Source organism: Magnolia sinica, chromosome 14 (assembly GCF_029962835.1).
Source record: "Magnolia sinica isolate HGM2019 chromosome 14, MsV1, whole genome shotgun sequence".
Taxonomy (NCBI): domain Eukaryota; kingdom Viridiplantae; phylum Streptophyta; class Magnoliopsida; order Magnoliales; family Magnoliaceae; genus Magnolia; species Magnolia sinica.
Window position 1 is genome coordinate 23,599,963 of NC_080586.1, and position 26,424 is coordinate 23,626,386.

A 26,424-nucleotide genomic window follows, 5' to 3' on the forward strand; every position below is an offset into this window, starting at 1 on the left:
TTACCGGTGCATTACGTCAGTAAAGCATTGTTGCCAGCAGAAACAAGATATCCACCTCTGGAGAAGGTGGCCCTAGTCTTAGTCGTCTCCTCATGATGACTTCGGCCATATTTTCAAGCTCACACTATCGTCGTCATAATCGACCTCCCATTGCGTCAGATCCTTCAAAAACCAGAAGCTTCCGGCTGACTAATGAAGTGGGTGATCGAAGTCAGTGAATTCGACATTTAATACAAGCCGAGAATCGTGATAAAAGGACAAGTTGTGGCTGACTTCATTGTTGAAGTTACACTACAAGCCGATTCACTTACCGAGCTTGGAACCAAACATTCGATGACTGCTTTTTTTGAGTCCACCTAATCCCTTGGAAGCTATATGTGGATGGCTCATCCAACTCTAAGGCAAGCGGGGCAGGAGTCATCTTAGAGACTCTCGATCAATCCTACATGTAATATGCTTGAAGAATTGGATTTCAAGCCTCAACCAATACAGCAAAATACAAAGCCTTATTGCTCGGCCTCTGACTCGCAGCCAGTCTGGGTGTTACTCATCTCAACATATTTAACAACTCGCAGTTGGTTATCAATCAGGTTACTAATGTGTATCAAACACGAAAAGAGTAATTGAAAGCATATATGAAAAAAGCCAAAGAGTTGATCGATGGTTTTTAACTATGTAGTGTGACTCGGATCCCTCGAACAGAAAATGCTAAGGCCGATCTACAGGCAAAACTTGTCTCTGCTAACGAAGACGACATACCAAGATCTGTCCCAATCAAGTATGTTGTTAAGCCGAGTATCGATGACCGGTTAGCTCAATTGTACAATCAATTGATTTGGAACCTACTTGGGCTGACCCGATCGTCCAATATCTCGGCAGTGGAAAGTTACTCGAGGATTAAGCTGAGGCCCAATGGTTGAAAATCCGAGCCTCTTGTTACACCATGCTTAAAGGGATGTTGTACAAGAAAGGATTCTTTGCTCCTCTGCTACGATGCCTAAATCCCGACGAAGCCGATTATGTGCTACGAGAGATCTATGAAGGGATTTGTAGAAATTACTCAGGAGGACGATCACTCGCACATAAGGTCTTACGACAAGGATACTACTGGCCGACTATACAGCACGACGCTCGGAAGCTCGTCAAAAGCTACGACAAATGCCAACGATTAGCCGCCATTCTGCGACAGCCTCTAGAGGAACTGACTCCTGTGACCGGCCCTTGGCCATTTGCACAATGGGGATTCGACATCATTGGACTACTCCCTTTGGGGAAGGGATAAACAAAGTTCGCTGTTGTTGAAGTAGACTATTTCACAAAATGGGCCGAGGCCGAGCCATTGGCTAGGATAACCAAACAGAAAATCACAGACTTTGTTTAGAAGAACATTATCTATTGATTTGGGATACCTCGGACCATTATCACCGACAACGGGAAGCAGTTCGATAATAAGCAGTACCGGGAGATGTGTGATAATCTTGAAATCAGAAACGTCTTCTTATCCCCCCATCATCCTCAGACGAATGGATAGGTCGAGGTAGTCAATAAGATCATTAAACAACACCTCCAAACTAAACTCGAACGAGCTAAAGGAGTATGGGCTAAAAGCTTCCTAAAATACTATGGGCATACCGAACCACTGCTCGAATGGCCACAGGAGAAACTCCTTTCTCCCTTGCGTATGGATCGGAAGCAGTCACCCCGGTCGAGATCGAGTTGCCTTCAACCTGAGTCAGCTCGTTTAATGAAGAAGACAATGAAGAATTGCTAGCTCTCGGACTCGACCTCATGGAAGAACAAAGGGAAAAAGCTCGGCTACGGATGATGGCTCGGCAACGCCAAGTAGCTCGGCTCTACAATGCCCGAGTTAAGGTTAGACACTTCCGAGTGGGAGACATGGTCCTCCGAAAAATGTTCCCAAACATTAAGAAAGTTGGTGTGGGTACACTGGGACCCAATTGGGAAGGACCCTATGTCGTCTCAAGCACCATCCGACCCGGAACATATCGGTTGAAAGATCTAACCGGGCAACTACTACCCCATCCTTGGAATGTCGAGCATCTAAAGATCTATTATCCTTTTTCGGCCATTGAGCACTCGCGAAGACTCGGTTAAGCAAAGAATGAAAAATATGTAAGATGAGTCAAATGAATAAGAAAGTCGAAGTATATTCATTCATCAGTATGCGTTTTACATCGGATTACATTAGTTTCTACTTTAAAATTACATTGATGGAACCACAAAGATAAAGGTAAAAAGAGTCGGCAGCAATACGTTATGTCCCCTCTCAGTTACAGATGCTCTCGAGCCCGTCTGGCTTGTTTAAAGTGCTTGAAGCTTGGTGTACTTAAAGTACTTGACATCTTCAAACTAGCTCTAAGGTTCATCAGGAGCTAAAATAGGAGGTGGCTCAGACTCAGCTGCTGCTGCCACTTGGAGCAACCTCTGGCACCGCCTCAGGAGCAGCCTTAAAATCGACCTTGATACCAGCCGCAGCATCAGCAGACCCAGCTGCCTCGGCCTCCGGACCTTCAGACCCAGAGGCACCTTCATCAAATCCCCAGAGATCAAGGTCGAGGAAAGCTTCCTTCATCAGTCCGACACACTTGATGTAACCGTCCTGATATAAATGATCCTGCTCCTTTAGATACTCTTGGGATTCAAGAAAGGCCTTTATGGCCTGGTCCCTGGCTTCTTCTTTGGCTTGCTCAATGGTAGCCCTGGTCTCAGCCTTGAACCGAGCCAACTTGTCCTCTGAAGAGGCATGAGGCTGATGAATTCGCCGACTCTCCTCCTGGGCCTCTTTCAATAGCGAGGCCACATGAGCACACTCGGCCTTGGCATCCTCGGCGGCCTTCCTAGCAAGCCCCAAGTCACCGGACATTATGTCGATCCGAGCCACGACAGCTTCAAGTTGTGCTTCCAACTCCGCTGCCTGTTTACGAGCTGCTTTAGCCTCCACCACCCGACTCTAAGCTTCGGCTAGATCCACGCTAACCTTGAGCAAACAAGGAGCGAACTATAAAAGAAAAAGGCAAAGTTAGATTAAAATTGAAGGGATCAGCAAGACAAGCGAGAAGTCCAAGTCTCACCTCGAGGAGAATCTTTACAGCATGAGAGAGAGTCCGCCTCTGGGGAGCTTCGAAGAGGGCAGCGAATTCTTTCTCGCTCCCATGAGAAATCGCCCAAGGGACCATGTCCGACACAGCCCGTTGGAAAAACGACGCCTCCTGTTGAGTCATCTCCCCTCCTGAGGGTTCCCCCCTCTGCTCCGGAACCGGCTCTACAACGGGTCCTAGTTCAAGGGCCACCGCGTCTGCCACTCTCGCCTTTTCCTCCAAATTGGGGATTATTATGGTCAGGATCACAGTTGGGACGGCCGGTGTAGCTTGCCCCTTAGCCTTCGAGACCATCTTCGGTCTCTTTAGAGGACGACTCTCAAACTGAGTCTCTGACCATGAAGGAGCTTTCATCTTGGAAGGCGGACGAAGAATGGGCCTTGCCTCAGCCATCTCTACACCAGAAAAAGCGAGACGAGTTAAGCAATGATTTGAAGGAAATGCGACAAGGAAACCTAAAGGTACCTGTCACAGCCGAGTCCAAACCCGATTCAAAAAGATGCTCTGGCTAGAGAAGTGTCTTCCAAGACCGCTCTTTCAGACTTGGCGCCTTCAGGTCCTTGATCCAATTTAAAGTGCCAGCTCCTAGTTTCAGCCTTCGTTTAGGAGTATCTGCAAAACGTATCCTGTCAGACTCAAAGACACAACAGTGTAAGGAGATAAAGGAGAAAGTGCATGCCGAGTCACCTGCTTGAGAGAACGCCCGAGGAACGTGAGGTTCAATAAGTCCTGGCTCGGCAGTCTCCCAATGGCCACATGCTCAGAACCATCTATCTCTCCAGTGCTTGTTGGAGGTAGAAGGGTCGGTTATCAAAGGCCAACCCTTGTTTCGCCAAGCACACAAAAAGTACCAGTCGGGTTGCTACGGATTCGGTTGGACTTAATACAAATGGACAAACTCATCGATAGTCAGTAAGGGTTGCTCTATCTCAGCCCACAACACTGAGCATCTGAACAAGTTCCTCCACCCGTTCGAGATTATCTGCCTAGGAAAGTCGGGAAAGCAAATCCCGAGCAATGCCTTGGAGGGGCAGATGCAAGCCACATTGTAAAGCGACCTAAAAGATTGCGACCATCCCAGCCGGAGGATCGTCAGGTAACTCACTCGGTAGGGGAAGGCGAAGGATGACCGAGTCCAGGATTTGGTACCGGACTCTGATCTTATCCAGATCCGCCTCGGTTAAAACCGAGGGAACCAGACCCTTCTGCTCATCTCCTGTCTCCCCTCCCTCGGCTGCTGACTCAACAGCTTTTGCCGATCTCCGTGTAGAGACCGACTCACTGGCCCATTCAATCTCTTCATCCTCTTCCTTCATTTCCTCCTCAGGAGGATTAGGTCTGCCAGGGGCAGTCGTCAATAACGCATCTCCACGAGAGGGACCCACTGAAGCAGGGCACTCCGCTAAAGACCCAGTTTCACTTTCCGAGTACTGAAAGGCCTCATTGGCACTAATGGCCATCTCCACCAGTAGCGAGGGCGATTCTGAGCCATTCCAGAAATGTCTCGCTTCGCCCTCATCACCGGAAGCTCCCTCCCGGGGGCTCTGGGAACCTTGCATTGTTACAAGAATTACAAGCGAAAGGGAGTGAGAGAGCTAGAACTCATCTGAGATGGCAGAAAGGACACGAACATGAGGGGAAATCAGAAAGGGAAGACAAAAATGGTGGAAATCACAGAGAAAATGAAAATGAGAAGAGGAGGACATGCGCAAAAATGAGAAAGGGGTGTCCCGCTCCTCCTTTTATAGCCCTGCCATGTGGCAAGGGCATTTAAGGAGGAGTCGAATCGACAGCCATTTCGACTCCCCCGCCCGACACGTGGCACGCGCCGACTGACGGAGATATCACCCTCGCTACGCGTCCAAAGCACATTAGTCGAAGAAACGTTCTGACGGCTTCTCGCGCATGTGGCCTCGATCAACGAATCGACGCATGTTCAGGACAGCACACGACTCCTGCGAACATTAAATGCTCCATCATGATATCAGTCTTCAGTCCGAGCTGACCCAAAATTCTTTACTCCTTCGCATCAATACAGCTAACGCAAGGAGTAAGGGGGCTTATTATTGGGGAAAAATATGACAAGTTCGAAGAGCCGGTTATGGAATGGACCAACTCTACTGACATGGCCTGGGATTTCGAGGCAATAAGCTTGACCGATGTAAAAGAACTAAATGCCTCAAGGAGAGACTTAGCTCGGATTGCAGGGAATAAAACCCCGACCAACACTTATAAAGTCACGAGGCACAAGGCCAAGCATATAAGATGCATAAAGTTGACTCGAAAAATGAGGAAGCAACATCTAAAGAGGCTGATCAAGGCCCAAGGTGTAGAAGCCACTCGAAGCCACTTGACCGACCATAAAACTGACCGAAACTAGGTCAGTTATAAGATCGGCTATCGGGGTAAGAGAGGATATCGATTATGGATCGGCTCCTTCTCGCCCGACAGATGGCGAACAACTTGATCCATAAAGCTAGCCCAGACTTATTAGAGTCAGTCAGGACTGGGCCGAGCAAGGAAAAGACTGTGAATGAAAATGCTGTCCCAAAAATCTCGTAAAATGATCCCCGTTCCCGAGGATCTCTGGATCGAATGGAGACCAAAAATGGATCGAAATCAAATCTCCAAGATATCAAGAAGAAATCCGTGCACGATGGGACCCTCCCATTCCTATAAAAACAGGAATCTCCAAGCTCAAAGATACGCAGAAAACTCCTCTCAAAACCCTTCTTATACAGTCCTATCACTGACTTTAGCATCGGAGGGTCCCCGGCTCTAGCCAGGGTCTCCTTTGTTTCTCCTTTCTTGCAGGTGGTAGGACGGGAGAGGGCGCACCCATTTTTTGCATCAATAGTTTCAGACATGGGAGATCGGGCATATGGCTCCAACTGAAACTATCAACATTTGGATTGTATCAGTAAAAAAAGGGGTAAAAGGATGACCAACATAATCATCAGACCCAAGTTTAAAAGTACTTACATCATCCCAAGTAAGACCGTCAACATCCGCCTGCCAATTATTCTCAGAAACATGTGAAACTTGGTTGCAGTTATCGAGATGCCACTTCATGAAGGACATTGTGTTAGACTGTGATCTTTCAATGGAGGGGCTGTTGGGGAACTATGGAAGCACATAAAGATGAATCAAACAAAGTACTCCAATCACATAACTAGCTCAAACACACAAAAAAAAAAACTGAATTTTATGTGGAAAAACCCTTATGGGAAAAAACCATGGCACAAAGACAGTAATGCACTATGAAAGCAGACAATTATAAGAGACAGTGATTATCGATCTGAACAAGCCTCAAATATACTCCTTAAGCCCAACCTATGCACTTGAAACCCCTAGGAATGAATTTAAAAAACCTAGAACATCTCTCTATCCTCCTAAGCCCCGATTACACCCAATATATATAGCCCCATATAGCATCACAATCGGAATAGGAAACAAATCCCGCACTTACGCAATTCTGTGCGCGCACTCGATGACACCTTCAATGAGACTTAATGGGACTTCAATAGCATTGAAAACCTTTGATGGCATTGAGTAAAACACCAAAACATTCTAGTGATAAAACATGGATTTTTGATTTTTTTTTTTTTTTGTGTTTGAACTTAGTTATGTGATTGGTGTAGGCATGGGTTGCCTTTGTGTAGGCATGGGTTGCCTTCGTTGACATTGAGTGGTCATTGAAATTGTGGTAGAACTGCTATTACTGAAGTATGAAAGTATGTCTAAGTATCCTAGAGGGGGGTGAATGGGACTTTTCAAATATTATTTTCCTATAACAACAAACAATGCCTAACTTTAATCAAGATGAGTAAGGCAAAGTAACTCTATGGCATCCAGGCCAATAGAGAGTCCAAAACACATAGGCTTACACAAGATTTACATGTAAAGAAACTAGCCTATAAAGATAGTGTATGTGATAGTGTGTGGGATGTGATTCCTATCAATACTTAGACATTTACTAAATCATGCATCTTAATAATCATTTGATAGACATAACCATAATTAGATCAATGCACAAAAAGCAATCCCAAACACAATCATATATAGTGGTTCGGCTACTTACCTAATCCACTCCCGGCGGATGCACTTATCCTAGAGTATACTGGATTCCAATATCTAATGGTTTTAAATCAGGTTTACCATAAACCTTCACAACCTACACAACCTTAACTAAGGAGCCTACACAAGGCGACAAGACCTACACAAGGACACACTTAGGAGCCTACACAAGGCAACCCATGCCTACACAAAGGCAATGAGTTCTACCCAAGAACTCTTCTAGGAGCCTACACAAGGCAAACACGTCCTACATAGAGGCCTTATGAAAAGGTCTTGGCGAGTTTATCACTCAAACTCTGAATCCCAATCCTACACAAGGAAACGGCTTTAGACTCAATGGACTCCTTATACTTACAAATAAGTGAGTGAGCCCCTTTCTCTCACAATTTGAAGATCTTCTATGTTGATGAAGAGTCTTCAGCTCCCTTAAACCGCAACCACTTCTAATGCTTCAATCAATGCTCTGAGGTTGTGAGGTTAAGGGTTTTGGAGCTATCTTCTCTATTAAATGATATGAGATAAATACCTAAAGAATATTCTCATGAGCAAGCATTCAAGAGTTCCAACACAATGATTTCCTACAAAAAGGTGCTACTGGAAACTTAATGAATGTCAGAGTTCATAATTCAATCCAAGTAAAGAAGATGACAATAAATGCCCGTGCTATGGATTGAATGATGAATCTTATAGAAAAATAAGGCTTGATGATGAGGGTATGATCGGTTATAATAACTCTCTCAAGATTCCTTCAATTTTTCTCTCTTTGCTAAGAAGCAACCCTTGATATATATATATATATATATATATATATATATATATATAAAGAAGAATCCCAATGGTAAAAAAGGGACAAAAATATGTCATTGTCGATGCTATCGAGTAGTCTTCTATTACATCGAAATTTAAACTTCGATGTTATCAAGCCTTATTCGATTGCATCCAATTCCTACACACATATATTCATTTTTGTGTAGAACAGATTCTGCTTGATTTTTTCGAGCATCCTTCAATTCTATCGACGTGTACTTCGATGTAATCGAGAGGTGGTTCGATCCCATTAGATTCTCTTTAAAAAAATTACCTTTGATTGCTGGAAGATTTTGTCCCAATTTTCGATACTATCGATCATCATTTGATACTATCAAATTTTGCAGTTCAATGACATCGAATGGTCTTCGATATAATAAAAAAGATGGATATACCTGGATGGCTTGTTGGACAAAATGTTCCTAATTTTCGATGTAATCGAACAATCTTCGATTTCATCAAGAACTTACTCTTGATGTGATCGAAGGTGACTCGATTATATTGATAAACACTTAGAGAATATTTTGTGCAGAGGGAATGCTCTAATTCGACGCCATCGAAGCGGGTTCGATGCTATCGAAATTTGATGCCATTGAAGCGGGTTCGATGCTATCGAAATTTGAATTTTGATATCATCGAACTCTATTCAATATAATTGACATTTCTTAGCAGATGGTTATTTTGTTGCTGGACAGAATGGGCCTATTTCTCGATGTAATCGAACCATGTTCGATAAAATTGAAAATGTCTTCGATTGCAAATCAATGCAATTGATTTTACCTGTATAGTTCATGTTTACTCCTCTAATATTCAAAGTGTTCAAAACTTAAGCTTACCAAAGATGATTTAAAATGTATTGGGGCTAAGACTAAGTTAAATGGGGTCATAAACCTCAAGGGTTTGGTTAGGGAAGTAAGGCTTCATTTACCTGTTTGGAGTACTTAAGCTTTTTCCCGGTTGAGGTCTTAATCTTGTAATCTTCATCTTGAGGCTCACTTAAAGACTGACTCAACCACTCACGTAATTTGACAAACCATGGCACTTTCAGTCATTGATAGACCCTATTGTTTACAGATTTATGATATCAACAACAGGGGCAAGATGGGGGAAGTAATCATAAAAGTAAGTCTAAATAACACAAAGAAAGATCTTGAGAAGACATCTCTAAGCATTCAAAAGTCAAGGGCTTAGGAATAACTACTTATCTCAGCTAGTGGCCAGAAACCGGTGAAGGATTTGCTAAATCAAGAAACCTTATCCAAACCATGGTAGAGTCATGCCAACAAGGTAGCATTCCAGTTATATAGAAAGATGAGGTCCTCAAAATTCCAGTTATATGAGAAGGTGAGGTTCTCGAGCAAGAGAATCAATTGTGAGTTTACGTGTTTGTTTCCATGGAAAAACAAAAACGAACCCAAAGAAAACAAAATTATAGAATGGGCTTTGTAAAGAGCCGCTCAGTCAGTGGAAGGGATGATTGGACCAAAAGTATTTGTCAACAACTGAAGTAGTAGTTGTCCGTAATACAACTCACTAGATGGAGGAATGACGCCAAGCAGGCACATCCAATCCTCATCTGCCATAGGGGATAAGGCATGGGCATTTGGGACAGGCAAACCATGAAAAGGGAGGTTGATATGCATGAAAATGTCTAGTAATGTTATGCCCCACTCACAACAGAAAAACTAAAAGGCACAGGTTTCATCCCGCCATCGCTCACTAACGGAAGTAACCAACATTTTGTTGGAAGACAGGAACCAGACACTCAATAATCCGGCGAAGGGAGAGTTTTCCAAGATGGCATTCAAGCACAATTGGGGGCCGGGAAACCATCGATCTCAATTCTCATGAGCCCCTCGACCTTTGATAATTGGCAAACCAACACTGAGCTGTTCATGAAGATAGATGATCCTCGGACCGAGGGATGAAAGCTCGATCAACTGCAAGCTAAGCCGAAGAACTAACATGGGCTCGAGTCCCCCTCGACGCAGGGATGGACGTGATGAGGTCGATCATCGTCTTCCTCAAGGGGATAATTATTATGAATCCTTGGAGCTTTTCTGAACTCCTCGTGAAAATAAGAAAATAGAAATAAATTTTAAGAAATTCAAAAATTAATTGATTGATGATAATAACGAATTCAAAACCCTTTAAATAGTGATATCAAACTTAAGAAGATGTTTCAGAATCAAACTTCAACTCAAACTCTCTAAAATTCATGACTTACTATAAATAGTAAACTTACTATTTATAGACGGTCATGATTTCTACTAGACTTGGTTTTGGCCAAAAACAATAAGTGTCCTATTTGACCTAACCACGTTATTCTCCTAAATTTTTAAAGCCCTTTTCATGTTGGGTACAAGTCCTAAAGCTCAAAGGATGAAGAGTTATGATAGAACTAAAACTTACTATAAATAGTAAAAACGAAATTAAAAAGGATTTTTGACCATTGATATGGTGGATTCTCGCAAATTCGGCGTGGGCAACCCAGCATAGTGGGGTTGAATGGGTAAAGTAGTTTCTCTTACCCTAAAATCATATACGGCACGTTGAATAACTCATTCCGATCTGCCGAGGTCTGCATGTTTTAGGGTTTTGACGGTCTTAGTTACTTCCGCCTCCAATCGGGCCTTTTCTAGTCATCTTGGACATGAAAGACGTATACATAAGAGTAAGGGCAAGGTAAGCATCTCTTTCCATTCCTCTTAAGCACGTAAAATGGTCATCACGTCCCAAGTAGATCATGGGAATGAATCCATAAAAATACAAATGCACTTCTCACACAAAGGAGTCCATCCCATGGCCCACTACGTGGAACATGTTGAACGGGTACCCAAGGAAGAAGGAAAACCCATCCTAGGCTTGGGAGAGACATATGGACAAAAAATAAGTCTAGCCTATTTGCTACATATGCAAGTGACCAATTTATGAATGAAGGTTGTCAAGTGCACTCCTACATGTGCAAAAGGGACTGGAAGAAGATTTTGGGGTTGCGAAGATAGAACAAAACCCATGAGATGGTCAAAATGGACAAACTTCATTTCTAAAATCGATAAGAATTCATAGGATTCATATGAGTTTTAAAGAAACGAAGCCCTTTAGTCAATATTCACATGGGCCCTAGAGGTCATTTAAGGCCATTCAAGCTCCAACGCAAAGGGTTTAGCTATGATTAGCTAAAGCATCTTAACCCGAAAAGGTACCCTGGGTTCATGAAATTTCAATACACACACACAAAAAGGGGGAAGGAGTTGTCCATTTTGTCCATATGGGCCGAAGTCGTAAGCCCAGTTGACCATAAAGGCCACCAAATGCAATCCGGGCCACTCTTGTCCATAGGCCTCCACAAGAGATTCCAAGCCACCTTGAAGAAATTTAAGGGCCAAAATCTGATGTGGACCTTCTTAACTTCTCTGGGCCCAACAACACTCCAAAAAGGGAAACAATGGGAAGAAAGAAGGGAGGTGAGAATGAAGAAAATGGAAAATGTGGGATCAAAATGAAATTTGGGCCCACCCAAATGTCCATGGGTCCAAAGGTTCACTTTGGAACCATTTAATACATGGCCAAACAACTCTTAAAAAATGAAACTCTCCCAATGCAAACTTGACGTACATAAGGAGAGTAACATTTGTACTTGAGAAATGAGAGTGAAAAGAATGAAGGAAATGAAGAGAGAAGAGAAGAAGGAGAAATCTTTAAAGCCAAACTTTATGCACCACCTCAGCTTTGGCAAACTTACTTGAAATCACACCACACCCTCCAAACTCCTTGAAACACCCCTATAAGAAGAAAGAATGAAGAACATGTGAGAAATGGAAAGAAGATGGAAGAGTAGAGAAAGAAACATGGAAGAAGGAAGCCTTACCCTTGCACACACCTCACCGTAAGAGTAACCCTTGCTGCCTCAAGAAGCCTCCAACCACGCAAAATTAAAAGAAAAAAAAATGAAGAAAGGGAAGAAAGAGAACTTGAAAAGAGAGAAGTAAAGAAGGGAAACAAGGGAGAAACGAGGGATTGAGCATGCTGGAGAAAGAGATGGAAGGGAAATTTTATAGAGGATGAGGCTACACCCCCATGGACCGATCACAACTCTAAACCAGAGCAAAATGGAGGGACTGGGGGCGCCCAGCGCTCTACCAGTCACTTTATTGGTGATGAGACTTGGTGAGCTCTTGCAAGGAATCTCGTATGAATGTAAGATTGAAGGGATGGAAGAGAAGACAGAAGAGAGAATAAATTCAAAAATGGAGGAAAAATTCGAATTTAATTCGAAAATAAAAATCCCATTAGAAGTTGAGGAGAATTGGAGAGATATTGCAGGGATGAGAGATAAAAGCCTTTTTGAATCCCAAAAATTCCACAAAAATATTTGAATAAAAACCAACATCGATCGCAACCGTTGATTTTGCGATCTGATGGACTGGATCATTTCAAAAAATCCAAAAATATTTCAATAAAAACTAGCATCGATCGCGACCGTTGATTATGTGATTCGATGGACCAGATCATTTCAAAAATCACAAAAAAAAAAAATTCAATAAAAATTAGCATCGATCATAACCGTTGATTTTGCAATCTAATGGACTGGATCATTTCGAAAAATCACAAAAAATATTTCATTAAAAATTAATATTGATCACGACCGTTGATTTCACAATTTGGTGGACCGGATCATTTCAAAAAAATATTCAAAAATATATCCCTAGTAGGGCATGTATAATAGGTTCAGGATCATCCCCAGTGGAGTTTTAAACCTTAGTTATCCCCATGGAGTCTTACTGTAGTAATGAGACGATGGAACTGATCACCTTGAGTCGAAATCTTGACATGGCTGACCCACTGATCTTAATCATGATTGGGACAAAGGGAAAAACAAAACTAAATTGTCAACAAATCCCCAGCAAATCTAAATTTTAAACTCAGTCTCCCGACCATAGGAAGACGGATTGGTCCTTTACATGATTTCAATAAAAACTACTTTGCTGAAAATTCCATAGCTATCTTAGTGGAGATAATTATGCGAACTGGATCACATTTAGCAAAAATCATCGACAACAAAAACCCTCATGGAGTATCAATCTGTAACACCCCGAATTTCTGCTATTTTAGATTTCAAAAAAAAAAAATCCTTCAATATATATATATATATATATAAAACTAGCCACATCATCACTTACTGACCCTTGACGCTCGAGGTGAGCTTATACACGGCTAGTACTGATAAAGAACCGTACAAATAAGATTGATCCACTGTATAAAAACAATGAATCCAACCGATCACTTGAACATCGAGTTTAGCCTCATGATTTGTTCACATAGGGCCCAAATCTAACCGACCTACCACTGACTATTCAAACAACCATAACTAAATTAAAGATCTACCCAAAGTCGAGTCAGCTATGGCCCGGACTTCAATTAATAAACCAAATCAACCCAGTTACTCTTTTAGCTTAAAACCGACGGTTTAGAGTGATCTTGACCGAATCACCATTTTTCTAATTTCGAATAAGCCATACTATGAACTTAGTTAATTCATACCTCAACCACTGCACCCAAGAAATCTCCCTACCTAATTTATTTCAGAAGTGCCCCGATTACCCGAATAAGTTCTAGGCCGCTCGTTAGTAGGTCACTAGTTCCAAAATTATAGAGTAATGTCTATCTCACTGGGCTTGTGGTCCATCACTGGAAATGAACTCAAACGACGCCTGGAAACAAACGATTTATGCCATCCAGTCAGCACTTGTAAAATGCAACTCTCCCAAGTATTAGCCAAAAATCTAAATTTTAAAATAAATGGCCCCGCTACTTAGGACAATAAGTTAAGACATTTCAGCCATCGGATTCCACCCAAATTTGCATCATAGGTTGAAAATATTTCCTTGCACTTGTCCGCCAAATCTGACTCCCAATCGAGAAACAGTGACTGTTGATCGCAAATTGGACCCTTGCGATAAAACCCCGCATCCGTTTCCCATCAAACTTTGCACATCCCTTCATCGGGCCATGGGGCACCTATCCCATAAGTTAGATGGGCCAGAAGGCCATCAGGGCAACCCCAACAGTCAGAAATGGTCTCATAGGGCCATTTGAAGGAATTTATAGAACTCAGGGCCAACTGAAATAAAAATCAGGGTATATAACCCATTTCAGCCCTCTCTCCCTCATTTCTACAACCATTTCCAGAAGCTGAGAAGGAGGGAGAGAGAGAGAGAGAGAGAGAGAGAGAGAGAGAGAGGAGGAGGAGGAGGAGGAGGAGGAGGGTGCATGTGCAAGGGAGCTAGGGAATTGAAATTCCCGCACCCCTACCACCGCCACATGCCGAAAACCTCGGCCCTACTACCGTAGAGACGATGTGTGGCCATTCCAAGGTAACAATCTTGACTTCTCCTCCATTTCTCTGAAGCTAGAGTCGCATGCATGCGTCTTGACATGCAATTCTTTGGCATAGGGCTTAGACACATCAAATTTGTGAACCCGGTGCCACTAAAGTGACTCCAAGGACCTCCAATCTACAATAGGTGCGGACCATTACCTTTAAGTGGCCGATTATCGTACCTAGTATAAATCTTAATGAATGTGAGTGGTGTATGTACTTGCATGTTGCTGAATTTTTGAAACTTCTAAATTTAGAACATAGACATAGGTTTTCCCTAAAATTGGGAGAGGGATTTATAGGTCCCGAGAACTCCCTGATGTGTGAATGTTGGCTTGTTGGTCTATTAGGAATCACATGTGTAATTTCCTAAATATATTTTGGTATCTTGAACTTCATCACATGCAACTGCTAGGCGTAAATTGGATGCATTGTTTGTCTACCTGTTGATTTGCTAAAATTGTTGTACTTGGCTTCCGTTACCTTGTTAAATTGTATAATTCATGTTGGTACATGTGAATTAAATTGTTGTGCATGAGTGTATGGTTGTCCATCTTTGCTAGATTGTTGGACTATGTTGATCTTGATCTCCAATTGCTGTTGAAATTGTAATGTTGACTCTTCTCATGCGGATGTTTTGGCGGAGTTTAGCACGCTGCTATCCATATGCCTAGAATGCTTAAATATGTTTGTCGCTTGTGAAATTGTCCCTGAAATTGTTGAATATATGTTATCTACCTGTGCACATGTTCCCTTATGGATCGGCCGATCAACCGAAATCCCTTGGGGCAAACATTCCGTAGGGTAAGCCCACGGGCAAGTTTGGCCCGACTATTCAAACCGCGACTTGTCGGCCGTAGTTGGGCTCCACAAGACGTCATTCTCAGGTCGTACAGTCTGTGGTTCATCTTGTGGGGGCATATTAGCCCACTTATTGGCCATCCTTGGATGTTAACCATGATTGTACATGCCTAATTGAACCTGAGGTACCTTTGACCCTTGCACCCACTATTAATCATAATTTACGGCCCACAAGACTCATGAGCCGAGGATGGTAGTATGGGACACTATGCTCGTGCTGTTGGCCTATGCTGGGGTGACGAGCCTCCCCATAGTGACCAGTGAGCACCAAGAGTCATGAGCCGGGGACAGTGGTATGGGACACTGTGTCCGTGCTGTCGGCCTACGCTGGGGTGGCGACCTCCTCGTACTGACTGCAAGCAGGACTTTAAAGTCCCAATTGTTTTCATATGTGCTTAAGAGCTATGGGATTGATGAACCCACAAGGGCTAAGGATTGTAAGAGTCATACGGCCACGACCATTAGAGTTACCCGATCGGATTAGGGCAATGTTTTCAGACAAGGGTATCTCGGTTTCCCCAACCTGCTAGATGAATGAACCTAATTAATCAACTTGGCTAACATTTACATGACATTGCATTATTTACTTTGGCGATTCGGCAGTCGAGGTCACACTGAGGGAGTGTTGGTCATTCGCGATCGTTAGATGTTGTCGCTCGAGGGAGTGTTGGTCGTGAGAGGCATGCATCATATCATTAAGTCATGCATTGCATTAACCAGAGTGTTTAGGATTTTATGATGTATGATGTTCACTAAATTTACTCTTATGTATGATAATTTGTGTAACTTATTGTTAATGGTACCATTGAGTTAGCTACTCACTCCCAATTTGGGATGGTGTTTTAAAACACCAACTAGAACCTATCATAGATGCAAGGATGATGGATTAGTATGCGTTGGAGGACACCAGTATGGACGATGAGGAAGAGTGAGCGTACTTCCAGACATTTGGCCGATCTTTCTAGTTCGGTCGATGATCGCGGGATTGGGTCAGGGCCCTAGTCATTTTAGGTCATATGTATGGGAGGGATTAGTTTCCTATTTGGATATTTTTAGATTTATGGTTTGGATATTTTTATATTTAGTGGCACTTGATACTGCTTTATAACTTACTTATGCTTCATGCCTTACTAAACTCTTTATTGCTTATGAGATTATCCAAACGTAATTAAAATCTAAAGCTCATTAGGGCAAACGTGGCACTCGAAAATTCAAGAGCCGAGTTCCTACTCGGACTTTGAAATTAGGGGCGTTACACAGTCCCTAGTGTGAGGCAACTTTTATAAAAAAATTCTTTTAAAAAAATAAATACAGAGCATCAAATCTTCGAGGCACTAAGAGATCTTCCATATCTCTAGGTGGAGGCCAACCTAAAGCCGTCGAATCCACATGCACACATAGTACGAACGATATAAACTCGGAGTGTCAGAATGATCATACTAAGTGCTAATGCCAGGAACAAATGATAGACCAAGTCCTAGTCAGAAGGAACCATTCAAAATGATGGAAAAGATGAATTGTAACCCAATTATGAAAACCAGCAGATTGTGTGAAAAAGGTTACCTGCACATGCCTAGTCCTGAAAATTTACGTACATTAATCGAGTCCAACTCAACGTAGTGAGATCCCTGTGGGGCCACAGAAAGTGTAGGATAAGCTAACCACTTTAATGATCAAGCAAAACAAGTACTCCTAGGTTGATCTAGAAAGCAATGAACATTATAGTTCCAGACAGTATCCTCGCAAGGCTGCATAAAGTGCAGGGGCTTTAATGTACTTTGATCTTTCAATGTTAGTACTAATCATGAGTGAAAGGGTTGCAATTGGTTGCTCCTAATGTCACAGAAAGCGTAGGGATAATTGCAACGTTTTCCCCAAACCCCCATGATATGTGCAAGTCATCTACTTTCAAACAATCAACTGACACAGATATTAAAACAAGTAATGAATCCAAACCACATTCCAATTTGGCTAAGGAAGATGGACATCAACTCACTTTGGCATACGGTTGCACGTAAACTTTGCCAAAGAGGGGCATCTATAAACACCCCACCTAAGGCTGGCAAGTTGATGAAGATGGATAGAAACCCTAAATACTAATATAAGCCCAATGTAAAACCCTAAAACCTTGATCCCCAAGCCTAAACCTAACCTTAAAACCAAACCATAAGAAAAACCTAGTAAACCCATTCAGTCAACCCGATGCGTCAACTCACCAAGTCGACTCATCCATTCACTTCACCTAGCCAACCTAATCAACTCAATGAGTCAAGTCCAAATCAAAGATGTGCCCAACTTAAGCACAATTCTAGGCCCATTCGAAATCTAGAGTACACAACAAGCAAACACTACTTAGGATAGGGCCTCCACATGAGCAACAGGAGCCACTTGCCAAAGCAGGAGGGATGCCATGTCACTGGTGACACCCAACAAGCTACCGATGATGTGGCACTCATCTAACTTTCGGTAGTTGTCTTCATCTCGTGTGAAATTAGTGCTCAAAGCCCTCCAAACGAATGAAAATATGGAATTACCTTGGTGCCCATCTTAAACCCAAAATTACAACCGATGCCACCCCATCTAACACTTGAGGTTTTTCTATACAACTACTTCAAATCCCTGTCATCTAAACCCTTTAAAACCCTAAACTTTATAGAAATTACAAGAAAACCAAGTTTGGAGGCTATAAATAGCCCCCATCCCTTCTCATTTTCAAGCTTCCTTTCATCCCTTAAGCCCCTTAGCCCCCTTAACCATCTACTCCAAGGAGAGAGAGTGAGAAAGTGAGAGAGAGAGAGAGAGAGACTAGTCTTAGTCCAACCCTAATACTAGCCTCTTAAGTCAACCTAAGTTCAATCCAAGCCACTCAACACATTCCTTGCAACTTTATCGTCCATCCAAACCACATAGTTTTCAATCTAGCTTCCTCTAATCCTAGTTTAAGCATTGTGTAACATTCATCTCACTTATTGCATGCAACTAAGGCTAAAAGTTGGGTAGGTTCAACCCGATCGACCCGTGACCAACTCGACATTAGGTTAGGCTTGGGCAGGATGTATTGGGTTTGGTCTCGGGCTTGGGCCATACAAACACCAACCCGATAAAACTTGGGTTGGGTTTGGATTGAGGTCTCGGGTTGCTCGACCCAACCCGAACCCGATCGATATATAATTATAATTGAGTGCGGATCATCTGTGTTGAAGGCACATGAAATTCCAATGTTGTCGGGTTTCATTGGTCCACGTCATTTCCGTTGACTCAAAACTAATAAGACATGCCAGATTTCTCTCTCCTAAATAAATTGCTTGACATGCAATATGACTCTTAAAGGAGTAGTTGTCCTATATTTTAACTTGTTTGTTTAGAAAAAATGAACTTCTTTACGATAAATAACTACATATATAATAAATAAAATTATAGGTATAAAAAATAAGACTCGTATTGAAAATATAAAAGACTAATGTAATAACGAAAATATCAGCATATATCTACCCGATCGACCCCGCTTGGGTTGAGAATTCCCAACCCGAGGTTGGGTTAGGGGTGAGGTATCGGAACCTTGGGTTGGGCTAGGGTTGAGCACCAACCTGACCCAACCAGCCCTACTTTTAACCCTACATGCAACACACTTTGCGTGAAATTGGCGTAAGAGTATGCCCTGCGGCTTGCCAATTTAATCGGATCCTGCTCATAAAAAATCACAGCCAATTAACTTACACATCACAAGCATCGCATTTCATATATACCATTGCATCTTTATTTGTGCTTAGCAACTAAACCCCAATCCTCAGAAGTTCATAAGATCTTATGAACTAAACACCATACATTTGTACGGGCAGAGTGGGCACCTAACACCTTCCCCCTCTGTAATCTGGTCCCTTACTCATAATCTCTAATCGTTGCTCAAGGAGTCATTTAGGATAGGGAATCCCCAGATTTTCTATCCTAATGTTCCTAAAGGGTCTTGTCGACTGTGGAATTGTATTAACTAACTCATGGTGACTCTAGAAAAACATAACATTCTTCCAGACCCAGTGCAAAGCCCTTGAAAAAAAGGCACCTCTGGAAGCAACAAGTCAATTATGTTCAGGATCCGGCATCCACAGAATGACAACTCTATTGAGGATGAGCTAGTTACGCTAGTCGCAACCTGACTTGAAAAGCAAGATCCTGTGAATTGCTGAGGGTTAATAGTTCTTGCACATCAACATTTGCATTTGTATTTAATTCCAAAAAATAAATAAATGCAAACCATTGCGCCTCTATGAGTTAGGCGCTCTCAAAGTAATCCACCTTTCTGCAGCATCATTCGTACCAAGTCTCAAGTTATGGCCAATCATGAGGAGGAAGCCTAGCTCTTCCCTGCTCTCGACCTAACAGGAACTCAACCTGCACAACCAGAACAGGTAGAAGTAGCGTTAATTGCCTACATCCAGAAGTTGGTAAAAGGAGTGAAGGTAATGTAAGAAATGTTCCTACAATTCATGCAGGCACAAGCCACCGTAGCCAGCAACCAAGCTGGCCCGTCTCAATAATCACAACAACCATCTTTGAGGTTCTTCCCAACTTCTAGTTTAAACCAAGCACAACCATCATAAGCCACCGCAGCTAGCAACTAAGCTGGCCTGTCTCAACAATCACAATAGCCATCTTTAGGGTTCTTCCCAACTTCCAGCTTAAACAAAGCACAACTGTCGGAATCCACACATGATTATCGACACTAGTCAGCATAACCATTGACCATGGAGCACTTTTTCCAATTCCCTCCCGCAACCGGGAGTCAATCTCAAAACAATCCCATAGCTGAGATTCCCAATCAATTTCTAGCCAAACTTGTAGCTAGGGTTTCAAATCAATTTTCAATAAATCATGCAGCCAAAATCCGCAGTCAATTTCATGCATATTCCATAACTGAAATTCAATTCCAAGTAGTGGAAGCTTTGTAACGCCCTAAATTTTCGCAGCCCATGTACATAATCATGCTGAAAATTCTAAGTGCTAGTGAAATGAATGAATGAATCTTCATAATTGCACATTATTTTTTTAGATTACATTAATGAAGGTACCCATTCACAAGAATAAAATCAACCATACTATAAATATTATTCCATTTAAACATAAAAGTTCAACTAATCATTTAATGCTCATTCAGGTGGAAGCTAGTTACAAATATCCAAATTCGCAGTATGAAACGTAAATAAAACTAAACTAAAATGAAAGCATCGATAATATAATCTCACATCACTCGTAGTCTTTCATAGGGAAATTATGTAACGCTGATATCTTCAACCTGTACATCACCTGTATCGTCTATATGGTTATAGAAGGTCAATGCCCACTCATAGTGATGGTTATCCTTCAAAATTAACACAATTCAAGTAATTCCTTAAAGTAAAACATTATAAGGTTTTGATACTTTCCATACTCTACCACTATGAATGGTATCGATATGTGCAACCAATCTATATAAATCATGCGTAGCATAGTGTGTGTGGCTCATCATACATAGTGACCACCACATTATAAAATATAATTCATAAAAATTTGGCTCACTTCACATCCCATAACTATGAATATTCAGTATTTGACACTACCATAAATTTATGTGAACACCTCGAGACGGCACAACTCATGTATTGGAAGAATTACGTAATATGATTTGTTCATGTAGTGAGTAAGTGCGACATCCAATCTCAGGAAAGTGATGTACCATGCGCTTGCGGATTATGTACATCAATTTGTGAACCACTAACCAAATTCAAGAATTTATACGTCGACCAAGAGGGTCACTACCCACAATGTATTATGTCCATAATATATATATATATATATATATATATATATATATATATATATATATATATATATATTCCTTCAACACATCACTTTCATCAATAAAGAAATAAGTCAAATCATGAGAGTTTTAGAACTCCAAGACACATTCCCAAGTCATAAAATAAGGGAAGTAGCACAAAGCTAACCTAATAAATGAGAAATGTGGAAATAAGCTAACTCAATAAAAGAGAAGAGTAGAATTAGTTTAAATCAACAAAAATAAGGGGAGAGGAGTAAAAGCCAACTCAATATAGAGTGGAAACACACGTCGCTCTTGAAATTGATGAAGGACAAGGCTTGTATCCATCCCTTATGAATTCATAAAAAAATTTAGCAGTGTTTTCATGGACTAATTAATCTAGAATTATAATAAAATAAACTCCAATTGGGTAGAAAATAGTACATTTACTTTCAAATATATCAATAAGTATAACAGTACAATTTCAGGTCACCAGTACGTCTAAAATACCCCAAAAGTGGATCCCGCTGACTTAATATTTAAAATATAAATTTTAGGTCAGATTAACATCAATAAAATTATAAGGTTTGTCAATATAACTATCCAGTCTGTTAATTTTGTAAACTATGCACTGTTTGGGACTCAAACGCGTTTAGTTTCATAATTAAGGCATAGTTTTATGATCCAACCCACAAAATATGCCTAGCATGATTAAAATTATATATTAAAAATAATTTGAACATTTATAAATAATTCATAATAATCTAGTAACTTATTATTAAGTGTTAAATATTGCATATTTTCCCCTACTCATATCTTGGTTTTATGAACATGATATTACTTAATGTTGTGTTCTATACATGTTTGCGTTACAAGGTGAATCTGAGAGCTTGGATTGAAAAGAATGTCAAAAGCATGGATTATATGCTCAAGAATCATCAAGGCAAGGGATGGATCTTAGGAGACTAAGATTGACGAATTCACATGCCAAAGATCCAAGGAAACTAAGTGAGGAATGAAGAGACTTGAAGATTTGAAGAGAAGAAAAGGAATTTGCATGATTCTCGACTAGCCTAAGCTCTGTCTCAACTAGCCCTGGCGCTGGCTTGACTAGCCTAGGAAACTTCAGCTCGAACTCTAAGAATATTATCTTTTAAATTCGTGTGATTCTCGACCAGTCGAAGACTCCCCTCGACTAGTCGAAGGTGACTTTCAACCAGTCGAAGATTGTTCTCGACTAGTCGAAGGTTATGCAGATTTTGCGCGGACTATGTAAATTTGAGGTGGTTTTCGAACTTTTCCAACTTGGTACGAAAGTTGGAGTTTCCCAACTATAAATATGAGTTCATATGATGTTCCTAGGCATCTCTAGGGTTTGAGGAGTGGAGCAAAAGGGTGGAGAGTTGCCGCCAAGAGTTTTCTTCTTCTTCCTTAGTTTGTTTTTATGTTTTTCTTAAGAGATTATTGTTTAATCATGTTTATGGTTAACTAAACTTCTTGGCTATGGCTAAGAGGTGAAGCTTGTAATGTGATTGGGATGTTTACTTTACTTTTATTCATGTTTTTATTGAACTTCATTAATTCTAGTTTGATTATAAGGAATATTTTCAGTTTTTAATGGTTTATTGTGACTTAAATTACGATAGATCTGCAATAACTTTGAATATCTTCTTTTTCTATTTGAGATTATAGGATTGGTAAATCTTATTGTTCACCATTGTCTCCTGGGCATGGTTGGGTGATGGATTCTCTTCCAATCATCACAATTCTCCCCCATTGAGAATTAGGTCAATGAAAATTTAGATTTGATATAATTGTCATATCTTCCAATTTGATAGGATAGGACTCCAATTCCAATAGTGCTTATTAAAACAAGCAAGGTAGCATCTTAATTGCTATAAGTGGATCCTTGGCACCCTAGTTCCCTTTTAATATTTGATCAATCCCTTATAATTACTTTCTTTTATTTCAGATTTAGGTTTAGATCTTATTTTACTTCTACTTCTAGTTATTTTCAGAATACGTACAAGATTAGTCCATGTGGATTCAACCTCGGTCTCACCGAGTTATTATTACATTGCGACCCTACACTTGGGGTTTGTGAACAAGTTTTTGGCGCCGTTGCTGGGGATTACAGTTGCGTTTCTCTAAACTTAATTATTTTTGGAATTGGGTTAAGATTAGGATTAACTTTCCATTTTATTTCTAGGTTAGAAATTTTTCTGAATTTATTTTCATAAATTAACTCTGTTCTCTGTTTTTGTAGGATCCTAACCTAGCATCTCTTATCTGGTAACTTCATTCTATCTCTCTCTCTCTCTCTCTCTCTCTCTCTCTCTCTCTCTCTCTCTTACTTTTTATTTGTTATAGTCTCAATTATTAGATTTTAGGATAAATTCTGTACTTGAAAGCTGAGAGTGTTTCATGCCCAAGTGGGTCTGTAATAACACTCTACATCTCTTGAGTGAAGGAGGATTAGTCGAAGGGTTACCTATCCATCACATGATTAGACACCACCTGAGATCCTCAGATTCAATAGAAGTGATGACTGCTAATGAACCTGTAAATCCACCTCAACCTCTAGTGAGGAGGCCCAGGATGAGAATGAGGTGCACAATACACCCCTGCCTCGTACTTTACGAGACCATTTACAACCGGCGGGGTCAGCACACCTTCCTATATGATTTTTTCAGAAAATACAAGAAATATGGATATCAAGCTAGGGGTGATTCAACTCCTTCCAAAGTTCTATAGACTTGAATATGAAAGTCCATATCTATACATGAAAGAGTTTGATGAAATCATAGCCACTTTATACTTTCCCAACATATTTAAGGACACGGTCAGGCTGAAACTCTTTCTCTTTTCCTTAAAAGGAAAGGCTAAGACATGGTTGCATTCACTATGTTCACGATCTATTGGTGGATGGAATGACATGATAAGGGAGTTCATAAAGAAATTCTTCCCATACCATAAAACGAAACCATCAGAAATTCAATCATAAACTTTGCGCAAAAGGAAGATGAAACATTCTTTCAATGTTGGGGGCAGTTCAAGGATCTTGTCAGTTCATGCCCACAAAATAATTTTAAAATGTGGCGCATAACAAGTTTCTTCCATGAAGGACTGACATCTTCCATGCGCCAATTCATCGAAACAATATGCAATGGGGAATTCATGAACAAAGATGTCAATGATGTGTGTGATTACTTTGACAAACATGCTGAAACCGCACAATCATGAACATCTCCCCAAGACCTAACACCACTCCTAAGCCTACTCAATCAAAGAAGAAGGGAGGAATATTTATTTTGAAAGAGGAAGATGATATAAATGTTAAAGTGGGCAGTCTCATAAGGAAACTCGAGGCCATGTAACTTAAGAAGGAAAATGATAAGGAAGTTTTTTGTGGTATCTGTGCTTGTAATATACACACAACTGAAAATTGTCCAACAATACCTCCTTTTCAAGAGGTACTGAATGAGTAATCTAATACCGTGAATAATTACTAAAGACCTTTCAGTGGACCTACCTCAAATACATATAATCGTAGTTGGAGAAATCATTCAAACTTCAATTGGAGGAACAGACAAACTACTACTCCTCAAGGATTTCCTAACTAATTCCTAAATCAAGAGAAACCTTAAGAGGATCCAGTCTTAAAACATATCTAAAATCAAGAGATTTTTAATCAGGATATGCTCCAAGCCTTTCAAAACCTTACAAAGGCCATACAAGGGCTTGAGATAAACAAATCAATTGGGGAAAAGGGGACCCTTCCGGCTTAGCCTCTCCCTAATCCAAAACCACAATACGAAGTTAGTAACCTAAGCTCTTCAAATCAAATGGAGCAAGCCAGGTCTATCACCACTCTTAGGAGTGGATAAACAATTGACAAATCTATTCCGATAGGGGCTAAAAAGTCCATGGACCTGGAAGAAGACACAAATGATAGACATGGCACTACTCCACATGGATTAGAACCAAACCTCTGAGCAAGCCGATTGCTCCATTCCCCCAATGGTTGATTACACCAAAACCTCTAGCTAACTCTTAGGACATTCTAGAGGTGTTGAAACAAGTGAAGGTTAACATCTCTCTTCTGGATGTTGTGAAACAAATTCCTTCATATGCTAAATTTTTAAAAGACCTATGCATAACCAAGAGGGAGCAAAGTATTAAAAAGAAAATTTTCCTGACAGAAAAAGTGAGCGCCATCCTCAAGCAAGATGTGCCACAAAAATATAAAGATCCAAGTAGCCCAATTATCACTTGTATAATTGGGAATCACTAAATTGAGAATGCACTTCTTGACTTGGGGGCGAGCGTAAATTTGATTCCTTACTCAGTCTACAAACAATTGAGTTTAGGTGAATTAAAACCCACTCGGACCACATTATAACTTGCTAATCACTCGGTTCGTGTACCAAGGGAGATGATTGAAGATGTGTTAGTCCAGGTCAACAAATTCTACTATCCAGTAAATTTTATCGTCCTGGATACTCAGCCCATTGCAGATATGAGCACTCAAATTCCTGTAATACTTGGCCGCCCATTCCTTGCTACATCTAATGTTATCATTAATTGTAGGAATGGGGTCATGAATTTATTTTTTGGAAATATGATGTTGGAGTTCATTATCTTTTTCAACATGAGCAGACAGGCAGATGATGATGACAAGGCCCACGACATTAATATAATAGATTCTTTCGTGGAAGATAGAGCTCTAATGACCTTATCCTCTGACCCTCTAGAGACGTACTTGGCACACTCCCCCAATTTAGATGATGACACAATTAGGGAGATAGATGTCATGCTTAACATTGTACTGGTACTTGAAGTTAACCGGTAGAGGCCATAATTTGAAGAATTACCCCAAACTGATGTAGTGCATTTACCGTCCAGCCTCAAAGTACCAAAGCTTGACCTAAAACCTTTGCAATATGATCTCAAATATGTCTATATAGGTCAAGATGAAACATATCGGTGGTGATTTCTTCCCACCTTGATCAAAAATAGGAGAGTATGCTTATCTCAACTCTCACTGAGCATAAAGGAGCCCTTGGATAGTCGATTGCGGACCTTAAGGGAATTGACCCTTTGATTTGTACTCACCGCATTCATCTTGAGGATAATACGAAGACTTCCTAGCAACCACAACGAAGATTAAATCCAAACATGAAGGAAGTGGTTAAGGCCGAGGTAATTAAGTTATTAAATGTGGGTATTATATACCCCATATCCAATAGCCAATGAGTGAGTCCAACTCAGGTGGTTCCTAAGAAGTCCGGAATCACCATAATAGCCAATGCCAACAATGAACTCGTGCCAACTAGAGTTACTAGTAGTGGAAAATGTGCATTGACTATAGAAAATTGAATACC

The 26,424-nt window shown here is 41.0% G+C and overlaps 1 non-coding gene across 1 annotated transcript; it reads right to left on the reverse strand.

Annotated features, from left to right (window-relative positions):
- Nucleotides 1-24,022: 24,022 nt before the first annotated feature.
- On the reverse strand, nt 24,023-24,129 carry LOC131226505 (small nucleolar RNA R71). The gene has a single exon (XR_009161882.1). It is a non-coding gene; the product is annotated as a small nucleolar RNA R71 (small nucleolar RNA).
- Nucleotides 24,130-26,424: the final 2,295 nt, after the last annotated feature.